This window comes from Microcebus murinus, chromosome 4 (assembly GCF_040939455.1).
Source record: "Microcebus murinus isolate Inina chromosome 4, M.murinus_Inina_mat1.0, whole genome shotgun sequence".
Lineage (NCBI taxonomy): Eukaryota > Metazoa > Chordata > Mammalia > Primates > Cheirogaleidae > Microcebus > Microcebus murinus.
Genome location: NC_134107.1, coordinates 86,425,811 through 86,442,952, shown reverse-complemented (window position 1 = coordinate 86,442,952; position 17,142 = coordinate 86,425,811).

Below are 17,142 nucleotides of genomic sequence, written 5' to 3'. Positions count from 1 at the left end.
TAGGCTGATGCCGTGGCACTCTAGCCCAGGCAACAAAGTGAGACTCTGTCTCAAAAAAAAAAAAAAAAAAAGGCAGACTCAAAGCTCAGAGAACATTAGAGACATGAAACACTCCAGTCCCTGGGCAAGATTTGTTTGGTATCATCATCTTGCCCAGGGGAAAACTTTTCCCTCCACAAAAAGCTTTCAGGTTAGGAGCTTAAGTTGGAAAGCTAGAGGGAGCTATAAATAAATGGTGTTCTCCAATGGGTTGATTCTTATATGTTGCTTCATTTTAAATAGGAATTCCTATTTATTAAATGTTTAATAATTGGTATATTTAATCTATTGTAAATAGCAGTGGTTTTACTTTTACTTTCTGCTAACTGCCTAGAGCATTCACTTGTTGTATCAGATACTTGATTTCTGGAGGTGTCTAAAGTCAAGGACAAAGCCACCTGGAAAGAAACATTAGTGATTTCATGCATTATTACATTTATTATATTTGCTATTCATTTAGCCCAGTTCTATCTTTGTGCTCTGCAACGCCCAACTCTAAAAGAAGCTTTTCCAGGAAAGGAAAAAATGTGACTCATGTCTCATGAATATTGACAGTCACAGCCTAAAGAGGCTCAGATACTCTGACTTAAACCTTCCCAATCAAAACACCCAGCCAGTCACAACTTTGCTATGCAAATATTATGCTGTATACTGTGTTGCGCTGGCCTTTCTTGGATCAAGAACAACTTAAAGAAATAGGAAATTAGAGAACTGTGCATCACAGAAGAATTGTGTTGATGTTGCACTTCTTCATTTCACCTGCCGGGCCTACTACAGAGTGGCTCAAGAAGTCACTATTCATCATGGGACATTTGTTCTCTGGAGGGAATGGAGGTCCCCTATCTAATTTTGTCAACCAGTGAGGAGGAAATAAAGAATTCACTTTCTGTTACGCATCCGTGTGACAACCTTCAGGAGTCTAATGTGTAAGGATGCGGTCTCTTTTCCATTTCTTTCACATTGAAAATGAGAGACAGTCCTTCACATACTGTTTCCTCCCCTCAACTATTGTTCGGTGGTGTAAAGTCATTGAATACCAATAATCTATATGCATTAAAAAGTCAAGTAAACTCAATGTAATTAAGTGATCTGATGTTCTGCTACTACAACTGTGTTTCTTCCATAGGTCTTCTACAAAAATTCTTTTGTAAGGCAGTCTACCTGTGCTCATGCATTTTTTCCTGAATAAAGAATAGTTGTAATTTGTTAGTAAACAAGATAGACATGCTCCCTGCCTTCATGGAGCACGCAGACTAGTGGTCAGGAAGAAGAGGGTTTATGGTAAGGAGTACAGAAAAAAACCTGCTCACCTCTGAACCCAGAAGGATATGGGGCACATTTTCTTAAGCACAAAATAAAGCTTTGGGCTGCACTTGTTCCTAATACAATCCTTTAGTAAAGGTAATGTGGTCTTATTTAAAATCTTTCTTGGCAAAGGAGAAACAGCAGGTTTATCTACAGTAGGGAAAATCCACAATCTTTAAATCAAGATATCAAAGAAAATGATAAGAAATTGTATTTTTAAAATAGAATAAATCATTATATATATAATATATATATTGTTTGATCAAGAATACAGCATATATTATATATAATATATATCATATATATTATTTGATTAAGAATACAGCATATTTGGCACATCAGGTGAAACTAATGAGTATGTAAAGAATTTTTTTCTAAAAACAAATGATTTTCCTTTTTCTTTATATCATGAACATCTCTACATTTCAAGTAAAAAGACAGCAAAAATAAGAAGAAAATTGGTAGAACACATCACTATGGGAAAGACGACTATGTCTTTAAGCTCAAAGCAATTTTGGTTTCAGAGAATGCGAAGAATACCAACGACAGCTTAATATGCTCAGTTAAACAGAATTAGATAATTTGAGTTGTTAGATTTTTCCATCTCCTAAAATTCCTCTCTGTAGTCCTTTATAGATGCACAAAGCATTTCTCTTTATTCATTATTTGTCTTTAATAACATATTCTTCTTGTGACAAATTGAATTTTTTCTTAGGCCAAAATATAGTCAAAATATATCTTTTCTAATAAGGATCATTTTAAGACATTATGAATGAATATATTTTATGCTTTAGACTAGATTAGCCTTTTCAATTCAGGGAAATAATTTAGAATTTTAAAAATCACTTATTTTTTTCCTCTGGAAGTCATTTATTTCAAATGAATTTTGCAAAACTTGTCTTTCTGGTTTGACAGAATAAAGATCACAAAGAAATGGTATTTGTCATTCATATAATGCAGCCCAAGAAAGTGAAAATTGAAAAAATCATAACACTGGTTCTCAAAATTACAGAGAAAGAGAAATTGATACAATACCTCCACAAAAATACTTGTTCCATGCTAAATTATTTTGGTTCACTACTGTTGATTTAAGAATTACTCAAGAAAAAAATAACTTTAAAAGTTGTTTATCTGTTTGCTAGCCATTATTCTGTCTTCTTTGGAAAAGTTTCTGTTCATTTCCATTGCCCATTTCTTGATGGGGTTGTTTGAATTTTGGGTGAAATCTTTTGAGTTCTAGATAGATTCTTGTTATTAGACCTTTATCGGAAGTGTAGAGAGCAAATATTTTCTCCCATTCTGTAGGTTGTCTCTTCGCTCTAATGATAGTTTCTTTGGCTGAGCAGAAGCTTTTTAGTTTGATCAGATCCCATTTGTTTATTTTTGTTGCTGCGGTGATTGCTTTGAGAGTCTTCTTCAAAAATTCTTTGCCTAGGCCAATGGTACTGACTGATGATTATCATTATGGTGCTCAAAGGGTGGTGGTGTTCACCAGAGATTCGGAAGGTGGGGGATAGACCCGCATATGAGGGATGAGGCAAACAGTTTGGAGGGGAAAGGCATTTTTAGAGCCTTTGCTATGCAAAGGTTCTAAGTAAAGGCAAAGTTATAAAATCTAACCAAAATGTTATAAAAAAAAAAAACAACAGAAAACATTTATTGGGGTTGGGCAGGTAGGGAGGAGGGGATGGGTTTAAATATATCTACATTATAAATGCATTGTGCATTGTTGGGGGCATGGACACGCTTGAAGTTTTGACTCAAGGGGGGAGGGAAGGTAATAGCCTTCCCTCAAGGTATGTAACCTTAACATTTGTACCCGCATATTACGCTGAAATTAAAAAAAAAAGTTGTTTATCTGATTTACTTTCTGAATTCACATATAAATTTATAATAGCCTTTTAAAACTGATATCTTACGAAAAGCATGATCCTATGAATTTTAATGGCCATGTTTATATTTTAAAATGTTTTCAAGAGTATTATTTATAGTTACAGTTAAGATATTATTTTAATAAATCCAAAAACATATATATACACAGGGGTCTGTTTGAAAAGTGAAATCCATATCCTGGAAGGGGATCCAGAGAAATAATCATGGGTAGTGCATTTAGTGCTTAAATTGTTACACTATCACATGCATTTTATGTGCTTTATCTCAAGTAATCCTTACAAGAACCCCAAAAGGTAACAATATCGTTATCGTCCCCTTTACAGATGAGAAAACTGACGATTGGAGAAGTGGTTACCTTGGCCAAAGTCACACAGTTAGTAAATAGCAGTGCTGGACTCCAGATCTCCCTGACTCCAAGTCTCCTGCTCTTAACCCCTACCTAGACTGTTCTCCAGATCTGTTCATAGAAAACTCTCTGCCTCCAGAAATCCTCTACAACTCTTTTCTCTGCACTTTGTGCAGAATGAAATGCCCTTATAGCTGTCTGTTATGGGAAAAAGAAAATGAGGAGAGCTAAGTGGCAGATAAAAAATATATATATGTCTGTCTAGTCATAAGGTAGCTTTGCCTTAAAATTCCTTACTCGCTTCTTTCCTCGTGAAGTCGCCTCAAAACGTCTCCCAGGCCTTCTGAAATGAAACACCTCCAAAAAGATCTATTAAGGGTTGAATCAAAATAGATACGTTGAAGTCCTAACCCCCAGTACCTGTAAACAACAAGCGAACACAACCTTATTTGGAACTAGGATATTCGCAGATGTAATCAAGTAAAGATAAGATCATTAGGGTTGGCAGTAATGCGACATGACAGGTGTCCTTATGAGAAGAGGGGGATTTGGACAGAGACACACAGAGGAGAAGGTAGGGGAAGACACAGACACAGAGAAAATGGCCATGTGAAGACAGAGGCAGAGATTAAAGTTATGCTGCCACAAACCAAGGAACAAGTGAGGTTGCCAGAAGCTGGAAGAGACAGGGAAGAATCCTCCCCTGGAAGACCTGGAGAATGTACAGCCCTCTCAACACCTTGCTTTAGGGCTTCTAACCTCCAGAACTGCAAGAGAATGTTTTAACCCAGCCCGTGTGTGGTGGTTTGTTACATCAGCCCCAGGAAACTAATACAAACTCTAAGGAAGAAAACGATGGGACAGTGTGTGCCTGCAACATTCTTTTTTCCCCTATTAGGGCTGAGATTTACTTTTCACTGGTTAACTCAGCCGCTTTTGATTGAGGTTAACTTTATCTCGAGCTCTTGCAGCTGAAGAATATGCTTATATTACGCATGTGTTATATATAACCCAAGTTCACTGGAAGAAAAACATTAGTTGTATTGAGGAACTCATTGAGGAGACTTTACATATCACCTTAGGTCTGCCTAGTAGATAAACTTTGATGAATTTAGCCACAAACAAAGAAGAGAAACAGGGAAATGGCCAAGTGTTTGCAACAGAGTAATGTCATCCCTCCCTGCTCCCTTCCTCCCAGCATTTTCAGCAATTCCAGCCCTGGTTCAGCAATGTTAAATTATTCCTTTGTCAAAAGATTGGGTTATCCTGTCGCTTGACAGCTAATTTCATTAAATTACTATGATCCAAACTTAAAGCTCTCCAGAAGAGACGGATCTCCCGTGGAGATCAATCTACCGGAGGTGCAGCTGAAGTCAATCATTCAGACATCACACCACCAGGCACGGTCGCTCATACAAATTCTCTGTTCTCGCCTCTCAGCACTCAGATAAGAGGATAGAAGTTTGAGTTGGCAACGAAGGACATTTATGCAGAACAATTTACCTCTTTGTACGTTTTATATTTTATGTGCATTGTTTCATTTAGTTCAACAGGGCAACGTTATTGTTTCAGTTTTGCAAATGTGGAAACTGAGGCAAAGAAGAACTAAGTGATTTGCCCAAGGGATCAATATTTGTTAATGCCAGGCTGAGTAATAGATGTCAGGCATTCTGAATTCTATTCCAGTACATTTTTCTGCTATTGAGTCTCATGCACATATTAGTTGTCTTTATCTAACTCCTCAAGAAATACAAATATTCATGGATAACATATATTCTGAAATGTTTTATTTTGGGGAAAAAAGAGGGTTTTTTTTTTTTAACCTTCTAACACTTCAATTCCACTCTCTCCCTGTTTGTCCTTGCAGCATAGCGTAGTGGTGAATAAGATAGATTTATGCAAATCTCATCTTTGCGACTTACCAGCTAAATGGACTAGCGCAAGTTGCTGGACCCTTGAAGCAAGGACTGCCGGAGATCAAATGTGCTTGTGCATGTGAAATGCCTCTTTAAAACAATCAAATAAATATCCTCTATAACAAAAAGTTTTGTGTGAAAGTTAATGCAACATGAAATCACCCTAAGTCACCTCTTCTTTGCCTCTGGTAACCTGGGTCTTTTCTTTATAAACATTATCCACTTTAAAATAATTTTACTCATTTAATTTTGACCTTTCTAATGTCATTCTATGCTTGAAGCATCACTTTTGAAGACACATCATAAAGAATTTCATTTTATTCAGTTTTGGGTTTCCTTTAATGAATATGCATTAGCTTTATAAGAAGTGTCTCTTTTTGTGGTAAGAAAGGTCAGATGAGCAATAAAAATAAGACATAAAATGATCTATAACATCAATATGCATTTCATTAAAAGTCCACCAGTTCCTGGCATTAAATAATACACACTGTGTTAGGTACAGAAGATCTGGCCTTTCAGTTTCTGAGTTATGTATACATTGTAAGGTTCAGGTGTGAGAATGTCTTCCTCTGGGCAGCTCCCAGACAACACCTGGCATTTCCTCTGCTCAGCTACTTTCAAGTGCTATGTCCTTACGTATAGAGGGGTGGAAGCCTAGTCCAGCTGCAGAGGGGCTATTCCAAACCTGGAGCATACCAGACATTTCCCCTGCCCTCTAGAGCCATGAAAATAGCACCAGCACCCTACCCTAAAAGGGTTGACAAGTTAGTCTCCAGGAACGTTCTGCATACAAGTGAACATATTCAGTTAGTCAAATGCACTGGAAGCTAATCTTTTGTATGACTTACATGTTGTCCAACTTTTTGACATATATGCAAAATTTCCCAAGAACATTTAATAAACACAACACAGGCATAGTTTCTCACAAAGAGCAGTAACATTCTTTAGCTGAGAGATCCTTGCTTTATTGTGATAACTGGGTCCAAAAGGGAAAGATGATCTGGAAGGTTTGGGGGTAAGGGTTGGGGAAAGCTGCCAAAAATATGAAGATTTAAAAAAAATATTGAGAATCAGTAGAGAAAGAAGGAAGTAATCAGAGTTAAAAAATCAGAGCCATGATCCTTCCAACTGATGATGCTATTATTTGAAATAGGTACTGATAGAGTCAAAGTTATTTGTTGAAAGGCCACTATGCCCAGGGTACTGAGTTAGGTGCAATATTCTGTAAAAATCATGCCCTTCCCCTCAGTGAGCTTGTTGTCAGAAAGAGTGCACAAGATGCGTACATAGAACTTCAAATAGAAATGATGTTGATTAGCAACCAGAGGAGGTGACCTTTGAATTTGAATAGGAGGTCAGATTTTTAACTTGTGGATAGTGAAGGAAAGAACAATACAGATAGAAAGATATAAAAACAATAACAACAACGGAAAACACATTGATGTATAAAAGCTTAAACAGGTAAGGAAAACTGCCAATTTACCTAAATAGGATACCTAATGGAGATTAACAGAAAATGGGTTAAAAGGAAGCAGGGACACATCAGGGTTAATGTCAGTGTGATTTTATTTGGAAGACAGTGATGAGATGCTGAAGGTAAGGGAGTAACATAATCAGAGCTCTGCACAACATAATTTCCCAAGGATGCATAAGGTAAATAATATGTACAAGAGACCAACAGAAATGAAACCATCAGAGGGTTGTTGGGCCCAGTGAAGGTGGTAATAAGAATCTGCAGAGAGTGGGTTGAGGTGTATCTGTAGGACAGAGGTGGGTAGGATGGGCAATAGAAGGCTGAGGAACCAACAATAACCCTTACGCTTTAGGCCTGGGTAACTGGAAGGGTGGTGGGACCACTAACAGAGACGGGTAACTCAGGTTTAGCAGGAAGATGATGGATTCCATATGTTGAATGTGATGCTCCAGTAGAAAACCTGGGTGATGCTGTTGAGAACAGAGTGAGAAGTATACAGCTGGAGCTCAATAGATAGATCATGGTTTGGAAGTTACCTAAATAATGAAGATAGAAGAAGAAATTCATAGGAAAGGACTAGATTGTCAGGAAAGACTTGAGGAGAGAGACGAGAGGATGGGGAAGACAGGCCACTGATATGTCAGTTTTCTAGGGCTGCCACAACAAATTACCACAACCTGGGTGGCTTAAAATGACAGTAATTTATTTTCTCACAGTTCTGGAGGCTAGATATCTGAAATCCAGGGGTCCACAGGGTCATGCTCCCTCCAAAGATTCTAGGGAAGAATCCGTTCTTCTTTAATCTGTTAATCCATCCTTCACTAATGATGCTAAATAAAATAAACCAGGGACAGAAAGACAAATACTGTACAACATCACCTATCTTAAAATGTTGAACTCAGAGAGAGTAGAATGGTGGTTTCCAGGGTTGCGGTCTGGGGGAATTGCGGAGATATTGTCCACAGGATATAACTTACAGTTGTAAGATGAATGAGTTTGGGGATCTAATGTACAGCATAGTGACTATGGTTAACAATACTGTGTTGTTTACTTAAAATTTGCTAAGGGAGAAGATCTTAAGTAAGTGTCCTCAACACACACACAAACACACACACATAATGGTAACTATATGTGGTGATGGATATGTTAATTAATTTGATGGTAGTAACATTTCAAAACATATACATATATCAAATATGTTGTACACCTTGAATACATGCAATCCTTATCTGTCAATTCAAATACATATGTTTTAAATCTATCTTTGCCTCTTCTGGTTTCTGGTAGTTGCCGGCAATCCTTAGCACTCTTTGACTTGTGGCAGCATAACTCCAAACTCTTTTTCAGTTTTCACAAGGACTTCTTCAGAGTCTGTTTCTAGGTCTATGTACAAATTTCTCTCTTATCATAAAAATAGGAGCCATTGGATTAGGGTGTATATCTAAATTTATACCCCAAATAGAAGATGCATATTCATTTTACATACACGAAACATTTATTTTAAAAAAGTGTAACTAGCTCACAAAACAAAATTTTAAGAAATACTAAAGAATGTGTATTATGAAATTGTGCTGCCTGAACAAAATGAAGTAAACTTGGAAATCAAAAACAAATACAAATAAAAATTTTAGAGCACCTCTTTGAAAAATGTTTATATCAAAGAAGTCACAGTGAAAATTAACCTTTAACTTTTAGAATTAACTGACAATGGTAAGAGTGAACATCAATACTTGGGGAATGTGGCCAAAGTAGTAAAGGAATATATTACCTTAAATATTAGAATACAAGAATGACTAGAGAGCAACGAACTAAATCAGAATATGAATAAGAGATTAAAACCAAAAAAGTAGATGACAAAAAATAATAAAAGTAGACAATTATTCTATTTTCCCATCTACCCAACTCTTTTTTAGGGATACTAGAATATCAGGAATAAGAACTGAGTCCAACAACAAGGATCCTGGGATTTCTTTGCAGAGTACAAGATTTCTAAAGACAAAACGATTTCAGCATAATTTGGAAGAAGAAACCTCAGGCATTGAAACTGAACAGAATAATTAAATGATTTCCTATAAGGATGGTGTTTCCATACTGGCTTGCCTTAAAAAGCCAATTATAACTTCTAAACTGTACAACTATCTGGAGACATAAATGTAAAATTAAAATAACCTTTCAGGCCACATCTAAAATGTAAAGTACATGGAAGAAAGTGAAATTTATATTAGACTTTTTACATTTTCTAGGACTTGTGGGGAATTATCAGGGTTCTCAATGACTCCGTATTCTCTGTCCTAGATAAATGACAAAAGACACCAGACCCAAGACTTTCTATCTGTAAAATACGTCATCCTCTGAGGCAGATAGACTTGGGTAATGGTGTTTTATATTTCCAACAGGCAATGGGAGAGAAAAGCAAGGACCAGGGTCCAGCTCCATTGCAAACAGCATCATATCACAGCATGATTGCTCAACCACACAGAACCTCGCACACTCTAGCAATCAGCAAAACATAGATGACGCAGACAAAATAGCTATCATAACATCTATTTGCTAAAGATGATACATTTTAATTTGGAAAGAATTTTAGTTCTTTACTTAAACCTCTCCATTTGACATATTAGCCAAAAACATTCTCTTTCATATGCTGCTTTATTGCTTTAAATGCACTTCTAAAATCAATTAATTTAAGTTATTTTAATTATTATAATCCTGCTCCCCCACTAGACTGCCTCCAGATTCAATTAACACATCAGATGTTAATTCTCCATTATGAGACTGCTCCCCCTAAGACTATGAGCACCAGGAAGGAGAAATACTGCCGAATGCATTGGGGCAACAGCAGCACTGTGCATAGCCCATGACCATTGTAGGCACTTAGGTTTGCCGCAAAATGAAGAAAATGTGGAAAAAAAGGAGTGACGGAAGAAAAGAGAAACAAGTAGTAAATTATGAAAGGGAAAGCAATTAGGATTAGAGGCAAATAGCCTAGAAGAAGCAAAAAGTGATAATTTGCAGTCCTATATTGGAAGAGCAGTCAGAAAAAATAGAGAAGGTAAAAATAATAATTCTAAAATTATAGCATTTGGATTGTTTGGGATTTTTCTTTGTTTGATTACAACTGTCCTTACCAAAAATTATGCTTAGAATGTGAGAGAAGGATTTCTGAAGGCACGAGATATGTAAAATCCACGTTTACACAGGTTAACTATATTTTCCCTCTATAAATTAGTCCGCAAACAGCTTCACTTTAGATATGATGGAGCTACAGCGTGAATGTGTCCCCTAACATTCAATGCATTGGAAACGCAATTCCAATGCACCTAAAAAGAAGTGGTTAGGTCATGAAGGCTCTGCCCTTGTGAATAGATTAGTGTTGCTATGGCTGAAGTGGGTTAATTACCATGAGAGTGGGCTTGTTATAACAGAGAGTTTGAGCCTTTCTTGCTCTCCTGCTCTCTTGAGCTCTCTTGACCACAGGATGACACAGCATGAAGGCCCTTGCAAGATGCCAGCACTTTGATATTGAACTTCTCAGACTTCAGAACCATGAGAAAGAAATTCTTTACCTGTGGTATTCTGTTATAGCAACACAAAGAAAACCAAGATGCAGGGAAACATTATTTATAACACAGCCTATTTGCTGATGTCTCCAGATAACTATAAAATAAGGCAGAAAGAATGTCCTTTAAGACTTAAAAGGCTTCAATAAGAATTGAAGAATTGCTGAGACAATAGAGGACAGAAAAAGCTAGTGTTTATATCCATAAACGTGTATCAGCTGGTTCATTTTCTTTCAAATGCTCTTTGTACTTAGAAATAAACTTGTGGGATAGGTAGAAACCTTTTCCTTGTCTCAAAAACTGCCTAAAATGACAAATGAGTTCATGTGAATGGCATTCTACTCAACAACATTTGATAATGGGTATTGGATATTTATGATTATGTGACTGTGCAGAACCATATAGCTGGCCCTATCCTAAATGCCTGGTGTTAAATCACAAATCTTAGCTCATTAAACACTTGAGCTGTGAAGATGACTGGCAGCTCCCTGCTCAAAATGAGCTTCATGAAGAATTATTTACTAAACCCCAATAGCCAGCGTATGACAACAGCTCATCACTGGTTTGCATATCCTAGTTATTATTTTTTGAGTTTCTGGAATGTTTCACTTTTGTGCTTGGGAGGAGCAATATTTATAGCACAAAATACATTATTTCCTTGTCACTTGACAAATAGAGTGTGGAATATGGATTGCTGGAAAGAGAGAAACATTTTTTAGATTAAAAAGGTACCAGATGACAAATATGAAACAGACAACCTTGCATGACACATTACCCTATCCATAGGTGATAGTGCTTTTTTATTGAGAACCAACCATATGGTAGGCCCTGTGCAAAAGTTAAGAGACTTGTTCAAAATGGCATAGTTTATACATGCCAGAGGCAGAATCTAAATAAATCTGAAACTATCTAATAATAAATATTTTTTTAATACATTCCCAACTTTCATTTTGGTTTATCCTTATGACAATCCTGGAATTAAGCAGAGCAATCATTGTATTCATGTATTCAATCACCCATCCATGCATTGATTTATTCATTCAACAAACATTTACTGTGTGTCTGCTATGTGTTAGTCATTATGCTTTAATGGATACAGAGACTGAGATCCAGAAATTGAGTCTTATGAATGAGATTCTTCCTTTCATTCTTTCTATTGTTTGTGTTTTTCAAAATATCCTATGTTGATTATCTACATTCAATCCAGAGTAAAGCAATTAAATTATTCAGGCATCTGTATTGTCCTAGAATGTTTTCATGAGAGACACAATGTTTTGTAATTCATCAGCCTGAATAATAATAACAGGCCTCACTAATGAGGAGCAGTAGACTGAGACTGCATACAAATGGTGCTTCCACTTTTACTATATGCAATATGGGATTGATTATGGTTTGGGAATTTATATAGACAGAATGTATCTTGGTGACAGCACCACCCGAAAACTAAAAAGCTACTTCCTCTTACATAATTTCCCAATGGATAGGTTATCATTTGACTTCTTCCAAACACCTCTCTCTTTTAGGAAGCTGATTAATTTCATAAATCTAAGGACTATAACAATGAATCAAAAGCACCTACTGAGTGTTTAGCCTGGTGCAAAGTACTCTATGGTAAAAAAACAAGTATTAAACACAGTCTGGGTAGTAAGATCCTCTAATGACCTGAATTATGAATGATTCAGGTCTGTGATCTAAGAAGAATGAGGGAAAGAAAAAATGAAAATGGCCAGAATATCAACAACAACAAGAGTGGTCACTGGAGGTTACAGGACAACAGGGCTGTCGGGGCTAGAGAGTATTAAATCAAGGAATAGATATTGAGTAAACTCAAAGGAAAAACTTGGTATTTTTAATTTGAAAAGAAGGGATTTGCTACCTTAGAGGGTGTCAACACCCAAGCCACAGCTAGGTGTCCTGGGAGGAGGACACATAGTGTCTCCCTTTCCTTGCAAGGGGTGAACCTGGGTTTTTTCATGCTCATCACAACTGCTCACATTTTGAAGTGTTTAAGAATCTGGATTTTCTGATATCTGCCTTTTATCTGTTTATGTGACATTTCATGAATATTTTTCTAGAAATGGACCTTTTATATGTTTCTTTCTTTATTATTATTATTATTTAGAGATGGGGTCTTGCTCTTTTGCCCAGACTGGAGTGCAGTGGTGCAATAGCTCACTGCAACCTTGAACTCCTGGGCTCAAGCAATTCTCCCACATCAGCTTCCAAAGTGCTAGGATTACAAATGTGAGCCATTATGCCCAATCATGGCCTTTACATTATGACACTCCATTTAGTTTCTGCCTTTTGTTAAATTGTAAATACGCCGTTCTATTTAAAGTGTTCAAACTGTACCAACATATATTAAAATAGGTACAGTCAATGGGCTTTTAAGTAATCTCAAAGTCTCTGTGATCATATCTCTCCTTATGAGATACTTCCTAAGAAGTATTATATTCGTGATTTTCAAAAATGATAAATTGGGGTGAAAGGCTGTGAAGATGGTGGGTGGTGAACTTTATATCAGGAGTCCAGAACTTAAATTTTAGTGTCATCAGAAAAAATTGAGCTGATCTAGGGCAAACCTCTTAACTTTAATGTGTGTGTGATTCATATAACTAACATAACCTCAAGTGTCACTAGTTGTGTAAATACACTGGTCATATTAACACTAAAATCTCATTGGCTTTGCCTCTGTTTTTTTTTATAAACTTCCTTAAAATCTCAACCAGTTATTTCTGGAAGTTCCTAGGTGTGTCGCAAATAAGACCAAGACCATGTATGTCTGTTAGCTACAGTGTACTAAATGGTGTTCTGCTCTGTCATTTCCTATCCCGGAAGCTCCCTACTTTCACTGCTGACAATAAAACTCTGATATTCATTCCAAAGACTCTCACTCTTAGCATTTCAAAGAGCCACCTCGCAAGCTGCCAGCCCTTCATTTCCTAGAGTCAGGTAGTCAAGGCATCAATGGCATTTTAAGGACATTTTTAGTGGGATTGAGAAGAATGTTGCTTTAGTCTGTCTTGGCTGCTATAAAAAATACCATACGGACTGGGTGGCTTATAGACAACAGACATTTTTTTCTTACAGTTCTGGAGGCTGGGAAGTCCAAGATCAAGGCACTGACAGATTCAGTGTCTTGTGAGGTCTCATTTCCGATTCAGGGAGGATACTTTTATACCATGTCCTCAAATGGTAGAAGGGCTAGTTAGCTCTCTGGGTCCTCTTTTATAAAAGCATCAAACCTATTCGTGAGGGCTGCATTCTCATGACCTAATCGCCTCCCAAAGACCCCACCTTCTGATACCATGACCTTGAAGGTTAGGATTTTAAAATAGAAATTTGGAAGCCGGGCGTGGTGGCTCACGCCTGTAATCCTAGCACTTTGGGAGGCCGAGGCGGGCGGATTGCTCAAGGTCAGGAGTTCGAAACCAGCCTGAGCGAGACCCCGTCTCTACCAAAAATAGAAATAAATTAATTGACCAACTAAAAATATATATACAAAAAATTAGCCGGGCATGGTGGCACATGCCTGTAGTCCCAGCTACTTGGGAGGCTGAGGCAGTAGGATTGCTGAGCCCTGGAAATTGAGGTTGCTGTGAGCCAGGCTGACGGCCACGGCACTCATTCTAGCCTGGGTAACAAAGTGAGACTCTGTCTCAAAAAAAATAAAATAAAATAAAATAAAATAGAAATTTGGGGGAACACAAACATTCAGACCATAGTGAATATCTTTCCACATAACTGTTATTGCTCTACACACTGCAGTGTGGCTACGTGTCTCATGAATTACAGAAGAAATCACTCCTTCAGCTTCTGCCATGACCTCTTTCGTAACACGGCTGAGACATGAGTTCTGTGGAGCTGCACTACTCAGAGGTTGCCACAACCCTATGCTGTCTTCGCTCTGAAATTGAAGTGTAAGGAATGACATGCTTCTTTATTTTACCTAGTCACAGTCCAGTCACTTCAAGCCCTACCACTGCCGAAAGCTATTGAGAAGCTATCATTTTTATGGCTACCTTTCCTCCCCCTAGGTTACTTTTGTGTGTGTATGTGAGTGTGTGTGTGTGTGTGTGTGTGTGTGTGTGTGTGTTTTCCATTTATTTATTGCTTTTCTTTTTTTTTTTTTTTATTTCAGAATATTATGGGAGTACAACCATTTTGGTTACATATAATGCCTTTGCTTTGCCCAAGCCAGAGCTACAAGCCTTCCCATCCCTCAGACAGAGCTCTCCACACCCCTTACTTGTGAGTTTACCCATCTTCTCCACCCCCCTCCCTTCCTAACCTGGGGCCTTCAACACTTCAGAAGAAATAAGGGAAAGCAATTTTTCAACCCAGACTCCTCATAATTCAATGTGTCTTGTTCACATCCCTACAGTCAGTATGAAGGTGGGTGTTTGCTCCCCTGTAGTGGCTCCATTCTTACTAACACAGTCTCTGCCTTGGGAAGTTTTGCTAACATTTCCAATCCAACAGGGCTTTGTACTTAAATCTCTAAGGACTCCCTTAGAGAGGAATAGGACATGGGTCTCAACCACTTGCGGAGACTGTCACTGTGCAGCCTACCCAGTCTTAGGGAGCTCCGTAATTACTCCTTCTCCTTCTCCTCTCCTCCATTTCCCTTTCCCTTGGAAACAATATTATAACCACCTCCTTCCTTTCTCAAATGACCCAGGTTTACCTTCTTGAAGGGTCCAGACTAGGAGCCAAAGGATCAGTTATTCGCTTTAACTTAGACATGTCTGTTTGATCCACAGAGTAGTTTAAAAAATTTGTGCCAACATCAAATATGAGAAGATTTTACATTTAGAATTCTTCTTTTGTAACTTCTATTAGCAAATCAAAAGACCTGATGAGTGGAGCCCACATGTCTGCATGTTAAAAGTGGGTAGTCACTGAGGGAGCATTTTAGGTAGGGCAAACGTTCTCCAGTTTTCCACAGTCCTCACCACTCCCTACTGTGTTACACCTAGCTCTCTTCATTCATTTTTTTTTTTTTTACCTGTTTGGCCATTGTAGTCATTAGAGTTTGCAGCCCCTATCCTGGACCTTACCAATAAACACTAGATAGCAAGATTGTCTTTAGCTGGCATCACTGTATCAGGCAACTTGCAGCTCCGAAACATAAAAACACTTGCAGTGTTTGCTATGGTCTGAATGTTTGTATCCCTCCGAAATTCATACATTGAAACCTAATCACCAATGTGATGGTATTAGGAGCTGGAGCTTTTGGAGGCTCTGCCCTTATGAATGGAATGAGTGTCCTTACAAAAGAGATCCCAGAGAGCTACTCCAGACACCGAACCTGCCAGTGCCTTGATCTTGGACTTCCAGATCTCCGGAACAGTGGGAAATAATTTCCTGCTATTCGAAAGGTACCCAGTTTATGGTATTTTGTTATAGGATCCTGGACAGACTAAGACAATATTCCTCTGGGGCAAGAGCGCTTATAAATCAAGAATGTGGGTTCTGACCGTCTCATCCTCTGGATGGAGAAGCAAAAAATTACCTTTTCATTCTTTGGCTGATGAGTCCAAAGTACTATATTTTGTATACCAAATTACTAAATATGACTCTTCTGCCTCTCCACCTCTTGCACTTTTCTAATATCCACTATGGTGGCCTCCTCTAATATGTATATGCCCTTCTTTAACATGCATCATTCCTTGCATGTGAGCCAACGCATACAGAACACATGCCTGCACCCTTCCCCCTCGCCATCATCAACCTGTTCCTATACCAGGCTGATCCCAGCGGCTGGTGCTCAGGCTCCAATAATAATAATAATAATAATAATGCCCACTTCTCAGAGATGCTTTAAGAACTAAATATGTTTGAGTTTTGCTTTTGCCATTGCTTAACCTCTCCATCTCTTATCCCCATTTCAATTGCTACAGCCCATCTGTTGAGATTTGTCAGACTATAATAAATTGTCTGAGAAACCAGATGGATAATTAAGGATGGAAGAACAGAATAGGGGCTGTTAAGCATCCTCTGGACACATCCCTAAAGTCTGTCCTTGGAAAAGTGGAGAAGGAAAAGGCATGCATTTGTTAGCCATGAGTCATTTATTTCTTTTGAAACCTGAAGAAGGTAAATTCAATTCACAAGCCTAAGTTTTGAGGGCAGAACCTCACAAGCAGAGCCCGAAAAGATTTCCAGCACTCTTTAATCTTTGCTGATTGACATCAACAAAGATACAACCCACCTCTTCAGATTGTGTAATGATGAGAAAACAAGTGGGAGTTGTCAAAGAAATAACTCTTGACTTGCTGTTATGGAAGAAATTAATCAATCTGACTGTATCTTAGAAAAAGAAAAGTGAAAAGGTGAGTCTGTATCTAACTTCCTTTAAACTTCCTCCAAAAGATAGCAAATGAAATGTAGAGCATTTTGATTTACTGGAAATCAAATGAGTCTAAACAGTTATAAATTTATCCATATCAGTTTCTATACCAACATTTTCACATTGGTTTTGCATGAAGAAATGTCCCTTTTCCTTTTCAAAGCTAACTTCCTCACTTATACCCGTGATCCTTAACTCTATTGTCTTATCTCACCATTAGACTTATTCCATTAGTCTTATGGACTTATTCCATTAAT